At 38.2% G+C, this 25,555-nt stretch overlaps 1 pseudogene; it reads left to right on the top strand.

Annotated features, from left to right (window-relative positions):
* The first annotated feature begins 14,237 nt into the window (after nucleotides 1-14,237).
* Nucleotides 14,238-25,555, top strand: part of LOC111827526 — a 43,262-nt pseudogene continuing 31,944 nt past the window's right edge.

Here is a 25,555-nt window from a genome sequence, read left to right as displayed (position 1 = left end):
ACACACATATGTGTGTGTGTGTGTGTGTGTGTGTGTGTGTTTAAAGAGCATTAAAAGTATTTCAAGTCGAAAGAGCAGGAGTGGCTAGATGTGATGAATCTGGGGACGTGAGCAGGACCAGATCTCAGAGTCTGTGGGATATAAGATGGAGGTGAATCTTTATCCTAAAAGTATATCAAAGGCAGCAGGTTAAGAATTTTAACAAAGGGGTGACTTAGCCACATTTTACTTGTTTGTTTTTTATATTTGTTCTGGGTTTGAGAAGATGAATGCAAGAAAGCCAGATTGGAGGTCCGGAGGGTGGGCGAGGCACTAAAAGATGGCATCTTGGACAAATTGAGGAAAGTGTTTGCTCATGGAGAGAAGTAAACAGACCTGAGAGATGTTTAGGATGTCTTAAGAAAAGTAAAAAAAGCGGTGCATTTTGGTTACCATCTTTATTTAATTAACTTCCAATTACATCTCCTGTTGGAAATCATGCAAAACTGCTCACTTAACTTACACACTTAGAATCATTGGAATATTCACCACAATTATGTATATTAGTGAAAATGTAAAATAACTTAAAATATTGTAAAAATGTAGGTATAGACACATAATATAGCATGATAACATTGAAATATTATCAGGACAATATAATGACATTGAAAATGTAAAAATTATGTTCTTAAGTAAATAAACAATTTGTTAAAAAGGTTTTTGAAATATGACCCATCCCCCATCCCCCATTCTTTAGCCTCTCCCTCACATAGCCCCCCCTCCCCACCCCACACACACACCTATGTTAAAGGAAAAGAAAACTAGAAGCATTTGCCCACATTATGGGGAGTGGTGTGATAGAGATGATTTTTGCATTGTGATTTTTTTCTCATTTTTATGACCTTGACATTTTAGACATAGAGACATTGAGTTTATATTACCTTGATTAAATAACTAAATATATAATAAACTAAATTTTTAATTAATTATTTAGAAGCTTGCACAGCTAGGAAAAGAATAAAGGACATTTGGAGTCTCCCTACATACATTATGTTGGTCTAACCGTTACCTTTAAATAGTCCAGGCTATTATTATATCCCATCTTAGCCAGCTAGGAATTGATAAAGATTATGTTTTCTAAGGCTCAAGTATTTGATGAAGAGAATCCATTGGTTAATGAGGATGCTTATAGACAGATTCCGGTTTCACAGAGCCCAAAAGAGCAATCAGAAATGAACAGTGAACATCGATATTTTTCATGCTTCAGTAATTATTGATACTACACAAAATGATAGCAATACCCAGACTTTATTTGGAAAACATTTAAAAACATTTAATATACTTGAATAAGAATATATGGTTGTTTGCTGTATACTTAGATGTGTAATTATTGAACAGTTTCCAGGCAGCATTGGCTTACGTTTTGGACCACCTGCATTTTCATGGTTGAAAATACAAGTCTATCAGTGCCTAAAATCATCCCATTCATCTTCATTATTGTCAGCATTGTTCCATTATTTTGATGCATGAAGGTGCCATGCCCCTGGCTGGTGTGGAAACCTCCATGCATGAATATCAGATCCCAGAATTTCAATCCTCACTGCCTAATAGATTTCTTACCCTTGAACTGATTTGATATCTGTTTTACAAAGCTGAAAGGGAAGGAATGAGAAGCCATTTTCCAGTTATTTTGAACACCCCTAAATATGCAAGCTTTAAATAAATGGAGTAATAATAATCTATTAGGTGTGTACTATTTTATATTTTTTAAGTATTTCATCATTCACTTAACATAGTTTTTAAAACATATATGCAATAATAATAGCCATGTTACAGCTTGGATATGCTGTGGAAGTATGCTTTTACAAGCTTTTCTCAATTGATATCCATGGAAGACATTGGTTACCTTTATTTCATAGAAACAGACATCTAGGGAACATTTCTGACCTGCCAAGAGCACACATAGACAAAAGTAATCCTGATTCTTTGTGTTCTGTGTCTTTGTTTATGCCTCATGTCATGATTACATATTGACTTAATGTATTACAGTCCATTAGCAACCTTGCTCACCAGCGAATAGTAACAACATGAGCTGGGGCATTAAGATTCAGGAGGAATGGAGTTCTATTTTGTTATAAAACTCCAAGTTCTTTACTTGATGGTCGCAGAAAAACTTCTGGTTTTTTTTTAAAAGAAAATATGTTTTTATTGATTTCATAGAGGAAGAGAGAGAGAGAGAGAGAGAGAGAGAGAGAGAGAGAGAATGATGATGATGATGATGATGATAGAGAGAATCATTGATTGGCTGCCTCCTGTATGACCCTTGCTGGGTATTGAGCCGAAAACCCAGGCATGTGCCCTAACTGGGAATCAAACCCTGACTTTCTGATTCATAGTTGGATACTCAACCACTGAGCCATGCTGGCCTGGCAACCTCTACATTTTAGAATAATAAAGAAGAATCATAATGGTAATTAGGCAAAATATAGAAGTTTCAAAGGATGAATTCTGCAGGTGATGTAAAAGCAGTGCCTCAAAGAGAAACTTAGGATATGTAATGTTGGCAGAAGTTAACAGATTCTCAAGGTAAGAAGGTGAAAGCCACTCTGTTATTGAATTTAGTACATAGTTACAGAGAAGTTGATTCTTAATCTTGTGTCCACCCTGTCCATTATAGATGCTTACCATCACCTACCATATCTAATACAGCTTTGGTTACTTAGCAGGGATGTGCAGATGCCTGATGAATTCAAGTAAGAGCAAGAGCAAGTAAGGGAGAATGGATGGAGGGAAGAAAAATGATGATTCAAATAACGTTTTGTCAGCTTGGGAAATGAATGGAGACTAGTAGGTCCTAAAGCAACCCCTTCCAATTCATTTTCTTTGTCATCTGAGCATGCCCCTTCAGCTTCTCACATTTATCATGATGTCTGTCCCAGCGGCTGGAAACAGAAGTGGACATTTCTTGCTGACCAGTGATCCCTTAAAGCCAAGAACACACCTACAGCAGCATTAGAATCTGGAAGGCCTGGCACTGACTGTAAACAGTGAGAAAAGGGGATAAACCACTATTGCAAGTTGGCGTGGGTACATGAAATGATAAGGAAAAAAAATAAATTGCTTTATTGCATTTAAAAATCTACCATTGGACTGAAAATATATTTCAGTGTGGAAAAAAAGTGGACAAAATTCATATCTTGGATTGTTACCAGAAAATGTAAAGGCTCTTCTATTGGGAAATGACCAATTCACAATTTGTCCAAGCCCAGCCATTTGTGCTGTAGATATGTTTGATTCAACTACTTCTCCCTTAAGACTCCTAGATTCCCCATTTATCACTCATGCATTATGCTTATCTATAATAATAAAAGCGTAGTATTCTAATTAACCAGATAGCTGAACGACCTTCTGGACGTCCTTCCAGATGACCTTCTGGATGAAGCCGGGGCTGTGAGGGCCAAGCCCCTTGCACGAATTTCGTGCATTGGGCTTCTAGTAGTATATAAAAGCACATACTCTGTGAAGATGTCTCATAAACAATTGTTTGCTTTAGCATCTCTCCTTCACCCTCTCTCTCATTTTATATATATATATTAGAGGCCTGTTGCATGAAAAGATTCATACAATAGGCCTGGGTCCCTGGTGCCGGAGGAAAACTGGTGCCGCTTCAGCCGGAGCCGCCTTCACAGCCCTCGCTGCTCCAACCAGAGCCGCCTTTAGTCTTCGCTCCACCTCTTTGCGCCTACGTATGCAAATTAACCACCATCTTTGTTGGCGGTTAATTTGCATATCTCGCTGATTAGCCAATGGGAGGCGTAGCGAAGGTACGGTCAATTTCAATCTTTGTCTATTATTAGATAGGATATATACATTTATGCACATACATATGGATAATTAATATATAAAAATGTCTATTTTACAAATGATTATGTAATTACACACATATGTGGCTAATTATGATCATGAATAATTCTATCTAATAAAGAGGGAATATGCAAATTGACCATCACACCATCACAAAGATGGTGGCGCCCATAGCCACAAGATGGCGGCGCCCTGTTCCCTCAGTCCTGCTGGAGTCCCACAGTCCTTTCAGCCCAGCCGGGGGGGCGGCAGGTGCACGGTGTGGCCACACCCGCCCTCAGCCCCCCAGCTGCCCAGGGCCACCCGAGGTTCAGGTAACCAGGGCCAGCCAAGGCTAGCGCTGCCAGCAGTGGCAGCAGCAGAGGTGTGAGGGGGCGTTGCCTTCCTCTGATCGCCGGGTTGCCTTCTGCCCCTGAGGGCTCCTGGACTGTGAGAGGGGGCAGGCTGGGCTGAGGGACCCGCCCTCCAGTGCATGAATTTTCATGCATCGGGCCTCTAGTGTAATATGATAATCATAGATGGACAAACACATATAGATATATACAGAGCTAGGTATGTAAATAATACACATTAACTACTGTAAGGAAAATTACCCCTAAGACTAAATTATTTAATATATATTTTAATGAATAGCTAATAACTGAGTTACTTAACAAATATGTTAAATAACTTCTCTTTAGTCACAATGGCAGAGAAAATGGCCAGGGCAGGATATAAGCTTAGAGTTCTGCCACCTGAGTTTTGGAGGTTTGCCACTCTCCCTCTCCCAGGCACTGTATGCTGCTTATTGCTGATTCATCAGTGTCTACCACTCTCTGACCTAGAGTAAAATAATCAATACATATGTGTTGAATGAATATAATTATGTGAATTTTTCTATCCGATAGGTCTAATTTTGTGTAGCCAAATCTGAATAAAATGGTTTGCTTGTGCATTGGCTTAATATGGACTTCCACTGAAAGTAAATTATTTGGAGGTAGCTTATATTTCATCGGTTTCAGTGCTCCTTCCAGATAGAATCAAGGCACTTGTGCTCCAACGGTCTCCAGTAAAAAGCAATATTTCAATAATAAAATACTGTCTTCATGCTCTATGGTAATAATTTACTTCCCACAATTTATTCCTGTTTGCATAGTAATTTTTTTGGAAAGTGTGCCTTTTGTGAATGCAAGGACTGCTTTTATTTCTATCGCTGAAGCTCATTATAAGTCTCATGCTCTCCTGCATCCTCGTGGTTCCCTCTCCTTGTTACTCATCTTTAGTCAAGTGAATGTCTGTCTTGTCCAATTGAAGCCTGTAAGTGGAATGGATGGAGTGGCCTGGCTTTTTCCCAGGTCACACTAGATCTCTGTTATAAGCTTTCTCCATCTCCAGGTGCACAGTACCTGGTCCACTTTCTGGGTATCTAGATGTCATGTTTAAAATACAGCTTTCCTGGGTCAAGGAAGCATCTTTTGTCGACTTTCTATGATTCTTTGACTATGTACAAGGGACAGTGTGAGTCGAACCTGGAATATTTTTCTTTCGTGACAGTGCACAAAAGAACTACAAATTGCAGAGAATACCATTTGCAGGGAATCCCTGTCTCAGACTGCTTCTAACTTTTTCCCTTCGCATTTCAGAAAGCAACAGGGATAGGTGTCTGAAATAGGCTTGTTTGTCATGGGAAGAAAAGAAAATTCTAGAAGTTGGGCCCTGGTTTCCTTCCTTGACATTAGAACTTGATTTCTCTCCCTGGGACCACTCTTGTCTCTTTAGTGCTCCATGGAGTAATTTGGTGAGGAGAAAATTAGTCCCAATGCTACTGTAATGTTTGCTCAGGTGTATCACATGAGTGTTTCAGTGGAAGGTGAGAAAAAGATGGCTTAGTCATCATGAACTCTTCTTTGTCCCAATCTAAAGAGCCAAGCTGTCTTTTGTTTCTTTATGATGTTGTATGGTCATTTCATGAAGTTCTCTTCTTGTATGTATTCTCCTGAAAGAAAGTGTCTAACACAATCCTTTGGTTCCCAGTGAATCATTACGGAAGTATGTTCACCTCCTGAGTATCATTCCTTTGCCCCTTATTGTTTTGTTTGCTGGATTGTGTATTTTTGTTGATTCCTGTTGAATGAGAAGAGATGTAATTAGATGAATGATTTTTACCAATAGACATGGGGCACAGGTTCCTCTTTTTCTGCTCACTTCTTTAAGAGGAAACTTCTATACCACTTTTTGTCTGACACTCTGAACTTATAGACTGTAAATTGCTAGAGAAACAAAAAGATAAATATTTAAAGTATTTTCCACATCCATCTCACTCTGTAATGTTTATTTGTGAGGACTGCACATTCTTCAGGCAATAAGCAACCACTGATCTCACAAAAGTCCCTTTATTTCTCTTCTAATGTTACTTGGGTATTAAAGAATCTGACAAAATATAGAGAGAAGGATTTCCCCCTCTTAATCTGCATTGTCTTTATATTGAGTAAAAAATCATCCCAGACTTAGGAATTGGTTGTTCTCAATTTTTGTATATTTTGTTAAATACTAGAGACTTGGGGCTTTTTATTTTTATCAGAATTTTTTCAAGTATTGTTTTGAGAAGGTTGAAGAGGCATTTTCAGGATCTTCCAGCAAGACTCAAGCTCAACCTAATCATCCCCAGAAATAGTTTTAAGTCCATAAAATAACCTGTTGCCAAATAGAAAACACACAAACATTTCCCAATGTTTCTTTTAAACTATATAATATTTTGGTAATGTTACTCAGGAGACTGTTTGGTCTCCCAGTTACTCCCATCATCTATATTTTAACCAATAATCCGTGCTATCTAATCATCTCTCCCAGAAATTAAAAGATGACTGATAATGAAAAAAGAAATTGTGAAGTTACTGAATTGTGTTGGTTTGAGTAACCAGGCTCATATGCAATAGCTGATATGTTCCATTTAAATGCCTTAGCTGGCTGATTTTGGAAATCAGTAGAGTAACTTTATTAAGATGTCTTTAAATTTCAGCATAAAATATGCCACTGTATGTGATAAAAACTTAGCAATCTTGTCACTACTCAGCATTATCTTAAAAATGTTTTAGAAAATTCCAAACTTTTGTAATTGAGAAAGTAATACATTGAATCAGGTTTACAATAATAAGAGCTATAACATGAGGAAATACATGTGGATATGTCTGGAGTACCTTTCACAAACAAACAGAAGCTCACAGAAGGACCAGCATGCAGTGACAACCTCTTTCTGGCCTATATTGTGAAATATTGCTATTTTGTAAATTACTTAAGAAATACTTCTGTAGTATGAGCCCTGAGAGTTTCCTTTGTGTTGTTGTCTGTGATGCAAGTGCCTGCCTTATGCTTTGATTGCTGAGGCACCCAGTTCAGAGGCATCCACTTCAAAGGGCACATCTCAAATGACCACATTGCCAGCGCAAGACTGGATTAGGGCCAGGCTGCCTCCCCCGCTGATGCTCCTCTTTTTAGAGACCTTGGTTGATTTCAGTAACTGACCATTTGGACTACTTGGTGTTTGTTTTCTCCCCGAGTTTTAAATGCCCACCCTGATGTTTTAAATTGACCAATGAAGAGTGAGTCCAGGAAACCCTAAACCAGGGGTGGGCAACCTTTTTGTGAGTGCGTGCCAAAACCAGCAAAATATCTGACTCAAAATTCTTCTGTGTGCCAACCCTAATTTTTTGAGAACATGTTACGCCTACTTAATATCTCTTAAGGTGTACGTATGTGAAGAACCTTGAAGAAATAATAAAATTCATTCGAGTGACAAAAACACAGTATATGATGATGAAAAATACATTTATTTTTTAATGTATACATGTACACTGTTAGTCCAACAGAAAACTTCATGACTCCGTTTGATATTGTCAGTGGGACTTTTGCTGCTGCATCACTGATGACAGAGATTTTACATCAGGTTTATATTTCATGACCTTCAGAGATATGCACGAGCTACTACTTTCATCTGTCAGGCTACTCCTATTACGAGACTTAACAAAATTCATCACTGAGAACAAAGATTCACAAGCGTATGTGGATGAAACCAAAACACTGGTCGGATCTAGGAAGGCAGGGGGAGTTAAGGCAGAGGCATAGAAATTGCTCTTCCCCTCTCTTGTCAATCCATGTCTATGGTCTTTAAGATAACTTGTTATGTAAAATTATTTATTTATCTAAGATGCACCTACACTGAATTTATCTGAAAAATAAAAAGTCGATATTAAGAAAAAAATTGTAAATGGAAGATTATAAGAGAGGGTTTCGTGTGCCAGCAAAAGTTACTGGCGTGCCATGTTTGGCACACGTGCCAGGGGTTGCCCATCCCTGCCCTAGACCCTTACACTTGACCTCAAGAAAGCATCACCACAGACCTCTCTCTCTCTCTCTCTCTCACACCTTTTTGTGTGGCTCCAGGCGCAGGGGTGCTATGTAATCTCAGGTCTTGTGAGTTATAAACTCGCAGGAGTGCTATGTAATCTCAGGTCTTGTGAGTTATAAACTTTTATTTTTCTCAAAAGTTTTCTGATGGTGATTATTATTTTCAGGGAGAGATAGAAACATCAGTGATGTGAGGGAATCATTGATCTCCTGCCTCCTTCAAGCCCCCTACTAAGGATCTAGCCTGCAATCTGGGCATGTGCCCTGACCCAGAATCAAACTGTGACCCCCTGATTCATGGGTCAATGCTCAACCATTGAGCCACACCAGCTGGGCTCTGATGGTTATTATTGAAGGGCATCTTGCAGTCATAATAAGAACCACAAGGCCATTCCAGCCACAATATTGCTTATTGATGGGCCAAGACCAATATAAAACAAACTCCTCTTCCAGTTAAGAGTGGCTGCCAAAGATTAAACTTTTTAAGGCAAGAGTAATCAGATGAGTGTTAAAGGACAGTGTGGGCCTGTGAGATAGCTTAGTGTCTGGGTATTCGAATGTAAAAACAAAACACTTGATCATCTCATTCTAGGAAGATGGAGATGTATTTTTCCTATTTTTTCCATTAATTCTAACCCAAACCCTAGATACTATATGTAAAACAAACATTAAAAAGTGGAAAAAAGAAGGCACACAGATTAGGGATTTTAGGACTTAAGCAATGACATGGTGGTGAGCTCTCTGGGTTTCATTTTGCATCCTACATCCCAGACATGGAGCTGAAAACTCTAGTAAACTGGAAATGCCAATGCACAGAACAAACAAAGAAAAAGAAAGCCTATTCCTTCTCACTAATGGGCCAGGAAAGGGACAACCTAGCAAGACAGAAAACTTTTAGGTAATTGCTCACTGCAGTCACACCGTGTTCTGCTTTCACCCTACCAGCAAAGTGGAAAGCCTCCACTCTCACCAGAAGAGAGGAGCCTGAACCCGGATGCCAGGATGAGGACAGAGAAGGCTGAGAATATTGCCAATATTTTCATCCCTGTCCGGCTATAAAAATGCCGCCACCCACATGGTGTCAGTGGAGCCTATGTTGGGAGCATAGACTGCCACACCCACCTGGCAGTAATGGGGCACCCATTTTTCTCTACAGGGGTAGCATCAGAGGGGGCTTCCTGGAGAGCCAGGGTCTTGACAATTTTTAGGGGTAATGAGGTCACCTCCCTCCCCTGTTCCAAGTCATCTGGTCCAGGAAGGAGAAGACAATAGTATAGTACTAAAAATGCACATGTAGATTCATGTTAACCATGCAATTTCATATAAAATTTCACAATAGTATAGTACTAAAAATGCACATGTAGATTCATGTTAACCATGCAATTTCATATAAAATTTCTTTATAATTTAATATGGTAAATGTAAACTTTATCATTTTAATATATTTTTTATCATTTATTATTTAATAATATTCCATAATGCCAAAGAAAGTGTGTGTGAGTGTGTGTTTGTGTGTAGTAGTAGTAATAGTGGTAGTAGGGATTTGAAATCAGGTTGCCTGGTTCTAGGTCCAGAAATGCAAAAAAAAAAAAGAGAGAGAGAGAATTATTAGCTCTAGCTAGTTTGGTTCAGTAGATAGAGCATCAGCTAGGGGTCCCAGATTCAATTCCAGGTCAAGGGCATGTCCGTTGGTTACAGGCTCAATTCCCTGTCCTGATCAGAGCGTGTGCAGGAGGCAACCAATGTGTCTGACATTGATGTTTTTTCTCTCTGTGTCTCTCCCCCTCCTTTCCACTTTCTCTAAAAATTCAATGGAAAAATATCCTCGGTGAGGGTTTAAAAAAAAAAAGCAATATAGTTCCTCTTGAAATGATCCACAGTGGTATATTCTGATAAAACATGGTGGGATAATTTCCCTAATTTTAATTATAGGATTTTAGTCAGAGAGTTATAGTTAAGACACTCTAATTTTCAATCAATCACCACAAACCAGAAAATGTTCATTTGAATGAAATATTAAAATTTCCAGCAAATCTTCCACTTTTTTATAGCAGTCTTCTTCCACTTAAACCCCAGCCTTTCTCAGATAAATATGTTCACACAAATTCCCCATTAATAAGGAGGTTTATATATTGTCTCATATGCATAGCAATATGTTTAGAGCATCTGGGGAAACATTATATACTATTACACAATATTTTTGCCATACCATGGACAAAAAAATCAAATTTCCAAATCCAAGATAGAAGCAATAACAGCCATGCCAATTGTATTGTCAATTTATTTGTCAAATTTCCAAGAGAAATATCAGATCATTTAGAGTAAAACTTTTTATCCATCCTCACTGTGGTTCTTTAAAGGATATATACCCACCTAAACTCACAAATTTGAGTTATGTGACATTAAAAACAAACACCCAAATGTTCTATATGCCTAGGATTATTTATTGAAAATGTTTAAGCCTAAAGACTACTTTACCTGAGAACATTTAAAATGAACAAAGTAGCAAAAAAATAGAGTTACCAATGGTCCCTTTGAAATTATTTAAGATAGAAAACACTGAAAGTTTCAAAACAGATATGCACACACAATTTACGAGCAAGCGTGCATTTGGGGGAATGTGCAAGCTAGATTGTAATTATGGAAATGAAAGAATAAAACAACAGTTTCCAGGGACATAAAGCAAGACAAATTGCAAAGGAAAATATGAATAACCAAGTCATGCAGAAACTGGGAGAAAGGCAAGAGCTGCTAGTTAATAATGACTTTTGGTACAATGTTCCCAGGTGATTATTCCATTCCTGCACAAGGTCAGAGCTGCATATAACGGGTACCATTTGTATTTGACCATCCACAAAATAAAGTAAAATGTCCCAAAACAAAATTGTCAATTGGTTTGGAATTTGGTGTTAAATTATTCATTTTTGTACTTATTTATTGTTACATATACTTCAGCTCACAAAAGCTATCATGGATTAATTATCATTAAAACTCATTATCCATGCAAATTCTGAGTAAGTGTCAAAGAGAAAGAGTTATGTAATGATGTGGAAGGAAGAAGAAATGTTTATAGCAGAAATTTAGACTAAGACTAGATGTTTCACTTGAATACAGAATAGAACGTTGAGTTTTTAGAAGCCAAAATAATATAGGAAACATGACAGATATATATAGCTTCTGGAACTACTGGTAATTACATATGTAATTTGCTTTTAAGAACATGGGGCCCTGAAGATATGTGAGATTCGAAACATTGATATTTTGATGAAACTAGGCAAATTGATCATGCAATGGGAGACTCCTTGTAATTTGCTATTGGACTTCCAGTAGGGTTAGATATTAAATCTGCGGAGATAACATTGAAAAGATGAGGTAGCAGACAGAATTCCATAAGAAGATACTTTTCAAAAGTAAGGACAGCCCACCTAGTGTGGCTCTGTGGTTGAGCATTGATCTATGAACCAAGAGGTCATGGTTCAATTGCCAGTCAGGGCACATACCTGGGTTGCAGGCTCAATCTCTAGTAGGGAGGGTGTAAGAGGCAGCCAATCAATGACTTTCTCTCATCATTGATGTTTCTCACACGCCCTCTCACTTCCTCTCTGAAATTAATAAAAATATATTTTTTAAAAAAAGGACAAATTAAAATGAAGAGGTTAGTCTTAGCTTTGTTTTGTTATGTCATAACTTGCCTATCTGAAAATATACTTACATTGTTGAGATAAGTTAAACAGGAAATATGTTCATTCACAGAGGTAGTTTGAAGACATTAGGTCAAAGGATTCATGTCTATGGATATTTTAAACGTCTCTGGCATGTATTGTAGCTCTCTAACACTTGCCATTTTCTTACTGGCATGTCCTCAAATTAGGAGGAAAGATCAGTAGCTGAGGTATACTGAAAACAGTGGGTGTTTTTTTAAAAAAATGAATTTGGAGAAAAGTTTATGTTTTTATTGTCAGTACCCTTTAATTTATCATAAATTGTCAATTGTTTTATGATGTGCATTGTCAATGCAATGGAAAGATCTGGACTTAGAGTTAATATGGTGGAAGGTATAAACCAATAAAAATAGTAAGAGTCTGTGAAACAGAGTTGATCTCTAATGTCAAAATTGGGGTGAGAGAAGAACAGTGGGGCATAAATAGTAAAAGTCAAGTAAATAAGCTAAAATTAATACCAATGAAATAGGATAAAATTATTAATACCAATGAAATAGTCTAAAATGATTAAAATCAGGACAAAGTGTACATCCAGGGCTGGCCATGAGGAGTAACTTGAATTAGACTAACCCTACCACTGGAATTAACTATACTGTACACAATTCAACTTTAGAGCAAACATACCTAACTTTACATTAGAGAAAGGCACTACAGGCAGAACTTGCAGGACTAAAATCCTCGAGAAAAGAAAAATACAGAAACATGAGCCCAACATCCACCCTGAAGCTTTCTGCCAACTCCCAGCAAGGGAGGAATGGAACCCCAGGAGAGAGCTCAGTCTTCCTTACTGAGCAGAGAGTAGGGCCCTGTGTTGCCAAAGGAACTGGGATTAAAGGACAGAAACCTTGAGAGGAGAGAACTGGAAAGAAGCGGGCCAAAAAATTCTCTGTATCCTGTTTCCTTGAAGAACTGGCCAAACCCAAAGGTGCTGCAGCACAAGGCAAGACAAAGAAACCTGGAATTAAACAGCAGCTGGGAGATGAAGAACTGGGCAGAAAGTTCCACAATCACATGTTGCTAAGAAGATGAAGGCTGGAGTTCAAGCCTGCAAAGGTGTAAGGAACATGGCAGGCACAACCAACCCTCCCAGTAAGAGAAATAATGTTTTACAGCCAAGAGCAACCCAGGACAAGGCATCAAGATACACAGGGGGCACTCCATCTGCAGGCCAGAAAAGAACTTGTGTTCTTTGGAGTAAATAACACTCCAAAGAGTCTTTATACTTACTAATTCAAAATATAAGGCATTCCATGGAAATCACAAGGCACTTAAAAACACAAGATCAAATGCTTGAATACAGATGATTCATATATTGTAATTTGAAAATAAATATAATTAATAACTTCAAGATACTAGAGGGAACTGTGGGTTACATAGTGTTCTCTCTCTCTCTCTCTCTCTCTCTCTCTCTCTCTCCCCTTCATGTATATATAATATATGTTCAAAGGAACATTTGTTGATCTTTTGTTCAAAGGATAATATTCCCATGATCATTGGTTTGCTATATTGAAAAGAGATGCAAGGTTAGGAGAGGGCAAAAGTATGAACAGAGAGGCCTGTATAGTAGCTACTGTAGAAATATATGCATGTATCTCTCTTTCATTTTTTTCTTTGGGAGGCAACCAAAAATTTTGGCGGCCTTAAAATCCTATATAATAAAAGGCTAATATGCAAATCGACCAAACGGTGGAACAACCAGTCGCTATGATGCACACTGATCACCAGGGGGCAGACACTCAATGCAGGAGCTGCCCCCTGGTGGTCAGTGCACTCCCACAGGGGGAGTGCCACTCAACCAGAAGCCCTGAGCTGGGCTCGCGGCTGTCAAGAGCAGCAGTGGTGGCGGGAGTCTCTCCCGCCTCCATAGCAGAGCTAAGGATGTCTGGCTGCTGGCTTAGGCCTGCTCCCCTGAGGACATCCCCTGAGGGCTCCTGGACTGCGACAGGGCACAGGCTGGGCTGAGGGACCCCAGCCATATACACATTGGGGGAGACCAGGCTGTCAGAGGAGGGCCATTAGGGATGACCAGGCAGCAGGCAGAGGTGGTTAGGGGCGATCAGGCAGGCAGGGGAGCAGTTAGGGGCATTAGGCAGGCAGGCAGGGGAGTGGTTAGGAGCCAGTGGTCCTGGATTGTGAGAGGGATATCTGACTGCTGGTTTAGGCCCAATCCCTTATGGCAGTCAGATATCCTCCGAGGGGTCCGGATTGGAACGTGTGCAGGCTGGGCTGAGGGACCCCCCACCCCCGTGCACGAATTTTGTGCACCGGGCCTCTAGTATATATGTAAACATGGTAGTTGGTAACCCAATGGTGGCAGTGAAGGGTGTGAAACATTATTTGGTTCTGAGTACTCTGAAGCCAGAGACAATAGGATTTCCTAATGGGAAGTCTATAGAGTATGTGAACAAAAAAGGTGAGTCAAGAAAGAATTAGATTCTATTGGCATTAGCATTTGCAAGGAGCTGCCTACAACCAAGTTAAGAAACTGCAGGTACAGCAAGTTTGGAGAGGGAAATCAAAAGTTGTCTTTTGGGCATGTTATAATAAAAAATATTAAGTGAAATGGATGGTAAACTCAACCCATTTATCATTTATTTCAACATAAAAAGATGGAATACATTGATTGCTCTCATTTTGCCTTTCCTAACCATATCCCCTGAGCAATATAGAGAGAGTGAACTTAATAGAATCAGTGATATTTACTATTTTTTGAGCATAAATCTTGTTCAATTTCAAGTGAGTAGTGTGGTCCCTTACCATTACTTTTCCCCCCTGCAACCTGTTCAAATATTTGGCAGAAAATGGCCTTATCAGGCCATCAGGAAGCCTTCCCTATGGCTGAGCTAATAATACATTTTTGGAAAACTCCATTTAAAGGTGGCAGATGAGAATCTATGCCCACTCTCTATGTCACTCCCAAACACGTTGGAAGATGAGCCACAGGGGAAGCCCATATGTTAGAAAAGCATGCTTCATTTAGCTATTGCAACATGATGGCTGAAGGGGGCTGTAGATGGAGTTGCTCAGGAAAGATTACATCTCTTAGCTTCTGGCAAAGAAAAAAAGTATAAAAAAGGCTGTGCTAAGGGCTAAGAGCTTTATTGAAATTCTACCAAAGTATTACAGAAACTGTGAGCTTCTGACTTGTTATCAGGTACCTGCATTTGGGCATCCTGACACTCTATAATTGAAATTCATTGCTCGACCTTTAGTCTATAAAAATGGTGTGCTGTCATTAGCACTGACTGCTTGCTGTATTCTCCTGTCACTCCTTAGGCCAGCTTAAACCATCCCAGATGAAATAGCCTATTTCATGTCAGACCTCAGAGTCTGCCACTATTAAAGTGGAAAGCTGAAGCAATGTTTAGCAAGGTGGTAAAGACTAAGGCAGTAGGATTGCTAGAGACATAGGAGTCTTTTTCTTTAATTTCTTCCCAAATTAATGCTCTCATATGGTACCATCTTTATTACATTCTTCCTGACAGAATGAGAATTATTACTCTCTTTAATTGCATTTTAACTTAACCTACTAATGCCACAGTCTACTTTGCATTTTAAGAAGTATTTGAATGTTATTTCAGAAATAAGACACGTTAATGTAAGAATTACAAGGTAATATTTCACAATCATGATGTGAAGAATTGAGGCAATTATGTGAATAATTCAGCCAAAAAGCCATGCTGTGATATTTGTTTTTATTCAACTTTTTAAAAAATCTTTATTGTTGAAATTATTTCATATGTCTCCTTCCTTTCCCCATTGACTCCTTCTAGCCCAGCCCTGGCCCCTGCCCCATGCCTTCACCACACTATTATCTGTGTCCATGGGTTATGCATATGTGCATTCAAGTACTTTGGTTGATCTCCCACGCCCTGAATTTCCCCTTCCCCCTCCCCGCTTAACCCCTATTCTTCCCCACCTCCTCTCTGAGATTGGACAGTCTGTTCCATGCTTCTGTGACTCTGGATCTATTTTGTTCATCAGTTTAATTTTGTTAATTAGATTCCACATATGCGTGAGACCATGTGATATTTGTCTTTCTGTGTCTGGCTTATTTTGCGTAGCATAATACTCTTCAGGTTCCTCCATGCTGTCTCAAAGGGTAACATATCTTTGGTTTTTAAATACTTGGGTAAGAGTGGAAATCTTTTATTTGGGAGATTTAACCCTTAGTTTATTCTGGAATGGCTGTACTTGTCACTTGGTGTCAAAGTTACAAGCAGATGGTCAGAGAAAAGTTTGTTATCCCAAGTGATCTAAGGGGATTCACCTCATTAACCAAAGAAATAGGAGAGCCTGGCTGTTACCATAAAAACTGTTGAGCTGTCCTGAATTACCTAAGCTCAGAGCTAATGAGAATCAACCTGCCCAAGGTCTTAAGAAACGAAGTAAAAACACCACTGAAAATGATTCTGCTTCTCTCTCTACTACTGTATGGTCTCAATTTTCCTTCAGGTGATCTGGGGAAAAACAGGTTTTTGTTTTAATGTTTTAAATTGCCACCAGGAAACAATTTTTTTCAAAAAGCCAAAGACAGTATTTAAGGGTGATGGAAATGGGTTTTCTCAGATTGGTACTGTATTCTGTACCAGGTCAGTCCTACACTTAACATGTAAATAACTGCTGAACATTCTCTCTTGCCCCCCTCTTTCTTTTAAGAGTGCAATAGTTTTGTGTTTGTGTGTGTGTTTAATTTTAACCACAAAATCTCTTAATGTTGTCAAACAGCATTGGATTAAGTATTAGAATACCCAGATTTATGCCTCAACTTCATTGCTAATGGGCATGGGTGATTCTAATATGGGTCCCTTTCCATATCTTTACTCTAAAATGACTAGTTTGTATTTGGTGATTGCACAGGTATTATTTGCTCTCTTGAGCTCTGATTCTCAGGAAATTTCCATGTCTGGAAATTTTCTTGCCCTTGAATCAGCTGTCCCATTACTGAGGGTCCCTTGAATTGGGGACCTCAAGTTCTGAAAAGATGCCTCAGTGTAGCCATATGTTGGTTCTGTAAGTTCCCTGACAAGATTTTCCATGGTGAAACCCCTGAAATTGCCATCCTAGGGCCAATAACACCCATGGAGGTCAAGGCCATCAAGTTTTATAATTAAAATGTGATATAGTCATTGGATTTTGCTATTAAGGAAAAAGTAAAGGGGTTGCCATGTTCTGTGGATGTGACGCTCAGAGAAGCTCCCAGGAGACACAGGAGAGGCTGTGCTGTAGAGACTGAGCATTGGTATATTTTGCTACTGCACAGTAAACACTTTGAGTGCGGTGAAATCATACCATATCATCTTAGAATGTCTAGTGCAGGGGTCCTCAAACTTTTTAAACAGGGGGCCAGTTCACTGTCCCTCAGACCGTTGGAGGGCCGGACTATAGTTTAAAAAAAAAAAAACTATGAACAAATTCCTATGCACACTGCACAAATCTTATTTTGAAGTAAAAAAACAAAACGGGAACAAATACAATATTTGTATTTGCATGTGGCCCGCGGGCCGTAGTTTGAGGACCCCTGGTCTAGTGCCTTGAACAACACCTGTACCAGAGTAAGTGTTCAATGATAATTTGGAGAAAAGAAAAAGAAACTTAGAAAAGGACACAAAATGCAACGTGATGAAGCATTTTCCCATTTATTGGACTTAGTTTGACAAAGATGCTTATTTTATTAGGTTTGAGTTAGTTGGAGGCAGGGTCTTAGGGTTTAGCATGTGTGCTGCAGGGATGCTGAGGGAAGAAACTGTGGCAGTCAAAGAGAGAAAGGAGGCCAATAATACGTAAAAAAGAAACAATTATTTTAAGCAGGTTGAATAAACTCTTAGGAAATCTTGGTTAAATCTTACATATAAAATATTAAATATTAAAAAACAAAATACAGTGGGGCCTTGACTTACGAGTGTCCTGACTAACGAGTTTTTTGGGATACCAGCTGTCTCTCGGGCGATTTTTTGCATTGAGTTGACAGAGTAATTTGAGTTAACGAGCTCCTTAACGACCTCGGTCTCAGAACGAATTAAACTCGTAAGTCAAGGCCCCACCAAATGTCAAAAGAAGAGAAAGATTGTGAGTAATTAAGATGACTGATGAAGAATCTTTTTCTTCAGAAAAGACACAAAGCCTTGTTTTTTTGTCTATGCTTTATGAGCATAGTATGGTCCTCTTCTTAAAATTTTTAATAAACATGACTATTAAGACATAGATATTGCATCGTATTAATGAAAAGGTGAAGAAGCAAATTCTTATCCATGTGTATATGTCTGAATTTAACTTTTCATCTTGTGAGATGAGGGACAACCTCATAGAGTTCATCTGCATTAGATGACAATGGTGGTGGTGGTGATGATGATGCAGGTGTGTTGGCGGTAGTGGTGGAGGTGGTGATGGTGGTAATGGTGATAATGAAAAAAAATTATTGCAGTTTTTTATGGGTTGCCAACAGAAAATTTTTATAGGAATTGGTTGTATGCAACCCCCACCTCAACTTGTGAAACTAGGGTTATAATTTCCTTTGGAAATGGAGTCCTGAGATTTGTCCAGTCTCATCCATCTAGCAATCAATGGAGCCATAATGGAAACTCGGATCTGTCTGATTCAGAGATCATGTTTATCTAATTTCTCACACTGTCTGCTGAGGGGGCAGTCCCCAGTGCATGACTAACCTCCTTCTGTGGGCTCTTTTTTTATTCTTTTTTGCCAAAGTGCTACTTTTGTTCTTAATTTTCTGTGTTAAGTCACAAACAGTGTGTCATCTCTGTAGTCACATTTGGCTCCCGTCAGCTCTGTTAAAGAGCCATCTCATCTGTATGGTTTTCCACTCCCTAAGCAATTTGTGGATCTCATACTCCATGCAAGGAACTTGTCTCATCTTCAGTTTTCTCCCATGTTTAATTCAAGGCAATTCTAGTTCCGTTTTCATTCACTTCTTCCTGTTGGAAATGTCCATACCATGAGAGCATTGGTGTGAATATTCCCACCATTATACTGTCCCTCTGCTTTGACATAAAATATGTTTCAGCAAAAAGCAATTACCCTTTTTCTTAAATTCTACATTTCTTTTTGAATTTTATGTCATACTAGAGGCCCATTGCAGGAAGATTCCTGCAAGAATAGGGCTTCGTTCCCGCCTCCCGCCGCCCTCTACCTCCCCTCCTGCCTCCCGCCTCTGCCACCTTGGCTCCATTTCTGTCTCCGCCGCCTCTACTTTGCTCCCTTCTGCAGCGCTTGGCTTCCTTCTACTTTGTCTTCAGTCTTCACTCCCAGCCGGTATATGCAAATTAACCACCATCTTGGTTGGGTTAATTTGCATATAGTCACTCTGATTGGCTGGTGGGCGTAGCGAAGGTATGGTCAATTAGCATCTTTGTCTTTTATTAGTGTAGATGAGTACTGTAGCTGCTACTTGAGTCATTGACTGTATCTTTGGGGTTGTAAATGAATATTTCCTCCACTTTCTTCCCACTGCACTCCAATGTCAAAGGAATAAGAAAGAATAGTGGAATTGAAAAGTCTGCTAAACCTAGAAAGGTGATAGGATTGATCTTTGACACTCTCTTTCCCCAAGTCCCCAACCCACAGCCTTTCACTGTGTACCTTCAGATAACACAATTCATCTGAATACCAGAATTTTATTCAATAGAGATGGTGAAGAGAGAGAGAAAGAGAGAGAGATTTTTTCTAAAAAAACTGAAAATACGAAAATACTATGAAATCTATTTGTGAATGAAAACTTTATATAAATGATTTACCAAACCAAATTCTCTGCTTTAGAATGATTAAATTATATTCCAAAATGTGTGTTTTTCTCTTTATTGTAACTGTTATTTTATTTAAGCAACCTATTTTCTAATTGTGAAAATTTTTTAAACTGAAATCCATTTGGACCAATAGTCCAAATAAGTTTAAAAAATGACAGACATAGTAATGGGATATTGGTATTAACTCTCTTAAATAAAAACTATACCTGCTAAACTCTTCTAGAGATTATAAACAAATTTTCTGGAAATGTGCTGGAACCCTGTAAATATAACCCAATATAAGACATAGAGTTGTATGGAATATAATACCGAAAAGCTTATAACTTCACTTAAAAAATAGCTATATTCACCCAACTGGTGTGGCTCAGTGGTTGAGCATTGACCCATAAACCAGGAGGTCACCAGTTCAGTTTCTGATCAGGGCACATGCTGGGATTGCTGGTTCAACCCCAAGTAGGTGGTGTGCAGGAGGCAGCGAATCAATGATTCTCTCTCATTATTGATGTTTCTATACTCTTTCCCTCTTCCTTCCTCTCTCTAAAGTCAAGAAAAACATGAAAAATAGCTATATTACTCATGAGAGATATATATATATATATATATATATATATATAATAGATACATACACACACACACACACACACACACATATATATGTATACACATACATATAAACACATATATAAGATAGATAGATAGATAGACAGACCCCCATAAGGGCTAGATTATGATTACTTGGAGACGCCTGTCAGAATAACCAGCATAGAAACGATCTTTTCATTGAATTCATCAGTACACTAAAAACATAACAATAAAGGGAAATAAAGAGACTTTTTATAAGTTTGCAGAGAAAGAAGGAAATAGCAACATACTCTAATGAAAGTTAGTTACCAGATGACGTGTAGCATTCTGAGCTGGAATATTATTCATTGTAAAATCATGTCGAACTCTCTGGACTCAATATCTTCATCTATTAAATTGGTGGGGAGTTGGGGAAGAAATTACAATCAATACTCGCTTTTGAAAACTTTAAAATTAAAATTAAAAAAGATGATTGGAAATCCACAGAGATTCCCCAAATCCTGAGTGAAATTAGTAAGCCAAATCACATATTATTTTTAGTCTTGTTTCAAGGAAAATCATTAATGAAGCTTCCAAGTTGAAAACAAACTATATTCCAAAGTGCTTAAGGGTAGGTTTTGATTTTACCAAATAGTATTCAATTTCCAAGGAAAAATGAGTGTGGCTAAGAGGACCGATGTTCCTGGTTTACCTAACAATCAAATGTAAGGACATCATGGAAACAATCTAAATAAAATAATCTCTTCAAACATCCACAAGTTATTAAATTTTCTATAACATTGTAAAGTGCCTGTAAAATCTCATTGCCTGTTACAGAGATTAGTGAAGAACCTGTATAGTGGGTATATTAATTGATCAATGAACACAACATTAAAAAGGATACCTCACCCCAACCGGTTTGGCTCAGTGGATAGAGCGTCTGCCTGTGGACAGAAGGGTCCCAGGTTCGATTCTGGTCAAGGGCATGTACCTTGGTTGCGGGCACATCCCCAGTAGGGGGTGTGCAGGAGGCAGCTGATCAATGTTTCTCTCTCATCGATGTTTCTACCTCTCTATCCCTCTCCTTTCCTCTCTGTAAAAAAAAATCAATAACTATATTTAAAAAATAAAAATAAAATGCATAAATATTTGTCAAATGTTAATTAAAAAATAAAAAGGATACCTCAACTCTAACATGACTCAGTTAAAGAAGATGACAAATATTTACTGATGCTGCTTACCTGCCACCTACTTCATATTCATGATCTCATCCTCATAGTAATTCTAGGCTTATCTGTGTTTTACAGGTAAGGACATTGAAGATTAGAGATCATAAATCATGTTCTTGGGCATACAACTTGTGGGTAAATGCGTGAAATCATATTCCAGAAGACAGCTCCATCTGGCACCAAGTACAGAATTTATTTCTCTGCACCCCGCTTTCTAAAGGTAAGAACTACAGCGTGGCTTGACTATCTTTCATTGCTTTGACCATTGTCTCAGCCATTTGTGACTTCAAAGAGGTGATGCTTTCCAAGATCATTTTAACCTCTTAGGGCTGGGACTCTGATGTGGGCAATGTATCCAGTTTCCCGCTGTCATACACTTTAGACTCTGCAATTTTCTGTAGCTTTTATCGTTATCCAATTTTTCAAGCAGATGCCAGTTGCATAAGCAGTATCTACAGCCATTGCTCAGCAAATTCTTCCTCAATTTTACAGCCTCAAGTACTTTCCATGTGTCTTACTTATGGTCAATTTTGCAGGAACCATAATGTTGAATTTCGTCCAGAAGAATGTTCATCCACCCCCTTGTACTTCTGTGCTTGAAGTAAACTCACAGCAGTGATGTATTGCGCGTACGTTGGAGTTCCTTCTGGCAGGAAGGATTCAGATGACTTTATTGGAAATATAAAGCTTCACTGAGCTTTCTCCCTCTGAGAGGCTAGCACAATCCTTTTCCTGAGACATTTGGATGCATCCCACTTATAATCCTTCTTCACATAATGTTAGAAAAAAGAGGCTTAACCTAGAAAAATACCGTCAATAAGTGTTAGACCTATTTATTGTTGGTTGAGACTAATAGCCCAGTCCCTTGAGCTATCTCATGAATTTTTAGCACATAACTTTATGCACCATTGATATGGCTCAAAAGAAGGAGCTAGTGAATAGTGAGTGTTGTATTGTCTTCCGTTGTTCCACTCAACTACTAATCTTCTCCCATGGTATGTGTAAATGCATTATTGAACCTACTTTTGAATTAATATTTGAACCCAGTCTTATATCATGTCCTACCATACTCTTAATATCTCAGCAGCAACTTTTATTGTTTTTCATTCTTTTGTTTCTGTTTTTTTTCCCCTTGTATTTTGGCCTTTTCTTTGTCCTGTCTCTAGCATTATAATCCCCTGAATCTAATTGACTAGGCCTCTTTCTTCCTGTTTACTTATTCTTATTAGAGAAGCTTTCCTGAATGTGTGTGTGTGTGTGTGTGTGTATATGTGTGTGTGTGTGTGTGTTTTCTCAGGGTGGCAAGTAGGGGATACACACAAATTTTACAGAATTATTTTCCATAGATGTTCTTCTTTCTTTTTCTCTGTAACAAAAGTTGGTTGATAATCTTATTTCCATAGACACAGCCAAAATTGAAAACAGGAAATATTATAAAATGGGTTATTTGCAACATTATATTATACAGACAGATTTTAAAAAGCAAAGATCCCTCCCTCCTCTTAAGGAGGAGTAGAGGTTAAAGTGGTTTGATGACATCCAATTAGTGGATTCAGTGATAGTTTCATGAGAGGCCAAGTCAGTGTTGATAGAAAATTATTTGATCACTGCCTATCACTTAAGCAAGTTGGAGATTGTTTTGACATTCAATGGGGCTATGCTAGCCAATATGTTATTGCCGAATAAAATTCAGGAACCTTGACAAATTTAAATTTCAGATAACAAAACATATTTTCAGTATAAATATATACTATCCATATTTGCATAGGATATACTAAAATGTCATTTGTTATTTATCTGAAATGAAAATTTAACTGGGTATTGTGTATTTTTATTTGGCAAATCTGGTGACTAATAACAGCTTTACTTATTCTAATCTTTTCCTCTTCAAGATATAACCTGGGAAATGAGGCAATTGAGATAATTAAAAAATAATTTCAAGCTCCCATTATAATATATCTAAGTAATTCACAACATCCTCCCTTTCTGACATGTGTGTTTTGTCTATAGTATAGCATTTTGGTTATTGGTAACAAACTAGCCAAAAATATTCTTATAAGAATAGAGAAATTTAATATAAAGAAACTGAAGTTACTTACAAAATCAAAAGTATGGCTGTAAGTGCAGCATGTGGGAAGAAGGGTTACCAGGACAGCATGGGAATCTCCAAGTTACCTGTTCAGTTGCTCTGCTCAATGATATTCAGTCCCTATGAATTTTCTAGTTCCAAGTTCTGAGAGTACATAATTAATAATTAGACCACTTTGGGTCACATTTCTGTTCCTTTGGACAGTGCAGTGAATCTGTCTGACAGAAAAGAAAGTTGGGGAAGGCCCAGCAGGCATGGTTCAGTGGTTGAGCACATGCCCAGATTGCACGCTCAATCCCCAGTAGGGGGAATGCAGGAAGCAGCTGATCAGTGATTCTCCCTCATCATTGATGTTTCTATCTCTCTCCCCCTCTCCCTTCTTCTCTGAAATCAATAAAATATTTAAAAAAGAAAGTCAGGGAAGTATGGTAGGCAAACAAGTACAGAAGTTACTATAACACAGATTAAATGCATGGAAACACCCACCCTGTGCCATTCTCATCTGAAAGGAGCTAGTAGAAATGCATTTAACTCTCTGCTAATGGAAAATGCAAAATAATGACAGCATCCCAATGGTTGCCTCATTCTCAGCATATTTTGAAAGGTTTAACATTTAATCCTAAGAATACACCAGGGCACTTCATATACTTCACAATTAGAGTTGAGGAACAGTGGGGAAACATTTTAAGTGAAAATATGAATCCTTTATACCACCTTTTCAAGTAAAGATGATCCAAAGATTAAGAAGGGTAGAACATAAATACAATACAGTGATTAAAAATACAGGATTAAATTAGCTTGATTTTACCTTTGTTTTTTCTTTTTGTTGTTGTTTGTTTCTGAATAATTTGCTCTAACATCAGAGCAGAGCACCTTATCTATGGCTCTTAGCTTACCCCAGAAATTGTAGAAGCCTTTAAGCAATAAACCAGCAGATTATGTATTAAAAGTAGCACGAGCCTGGTTGGTCTGGCTCAATTGGTTGAGCATCATCCCTTGCACCAGGAGGTGGCAGGATTGATTCCTGGTCAGGGCATATGCCGGGTTATGGCTCAATCCTCAGTAGGGAGGCATGCAGGAGGCAGCAATCAGTTTCTCTCTCATTGATGTTTCTATTTCTCTCTCCTTCTCCCTTACTGTTCCTGAAATCAATAACAACACATTTTAGGGAAAAAAGGTAGCATGATTACAGAACAACTGTCAACAGGTCTTGACTTGAATTCTGTTTCTGTATTTTGCATCCCATGAAACTTTGGCTAGATCTCTCTGATCTTCAGTTTCTTAGTCTGAAATAGGGGCACACTAAAACTGAACTGGTGATTGTGAGGATTAAGGAAAATGGTGTTTGTGGAAGATTCTAAGACAGGACCTCCCAAAGATTAAAATAACACAAACAAGCAGAAAACTATGTAGTGGTTTTACTCCTGGTAATATTCCAATGGCTCCGATCAAACTTTAACATAACAACAAACTTTGGACATAATAAATAATTCCAACTCAAGGCACTGGAGAGCAAACTGAAGCAGGAAGATAAGAAAGGAGAACTGGCATTTTGAAAAAGAGAACAGCACTGAATCAGTTTTGCATTTTTATAGCTTTTAATACTAATAGCATACTTCAGTCTGAAACTCTCGGGGTGGCCAAAGTTGGATAGCAAAACTGGTGGCAAATATTTGGATGACCTCTAAAGTAAGTTTTAAAGAAATGAACTAAAATTTTAACTGCTCCCTTCTTGCAGGAAAGATAAGTTTATGTTTAACCCAAGTTAATCATCTACCATAAAACAATATTCTTTACAGGCCCTCTACAAAATATTGTTTTAACGATATTTCAGATGTGATCCCAAGTTACTCAGAACACAAATTAATAAGATACTAAAAACACTTTTCAAGAGAAAACGATCAATGGAGATTGAACCTGAGATGATCCAGATAAGGGTTGTTTAGGAACTATTATAACTAAGCTCAA

The sequence above is a fragment of the Myotis lucifugus genome, unplaced genomic scaffold, assembly GCF_000147115.1.
Source record: "Myotis lucifugus unplaced genomic scaffold, Myoluc2.0 scaffold_179, whole genome shotgun sequence".
In the NCBI taxonomy this organism is placed as follows: Eukaryota; Metazoa; Chordata; class Mammalia; order Chiroptera; family Vespertilionidae; genus Myotis; species Myotis lucifugus.
The sequence above is the reverse complement of the archived record's forward strand: the minus strand, read 5'-3'. Positions and strand labels throughout refer to the sequence as shown.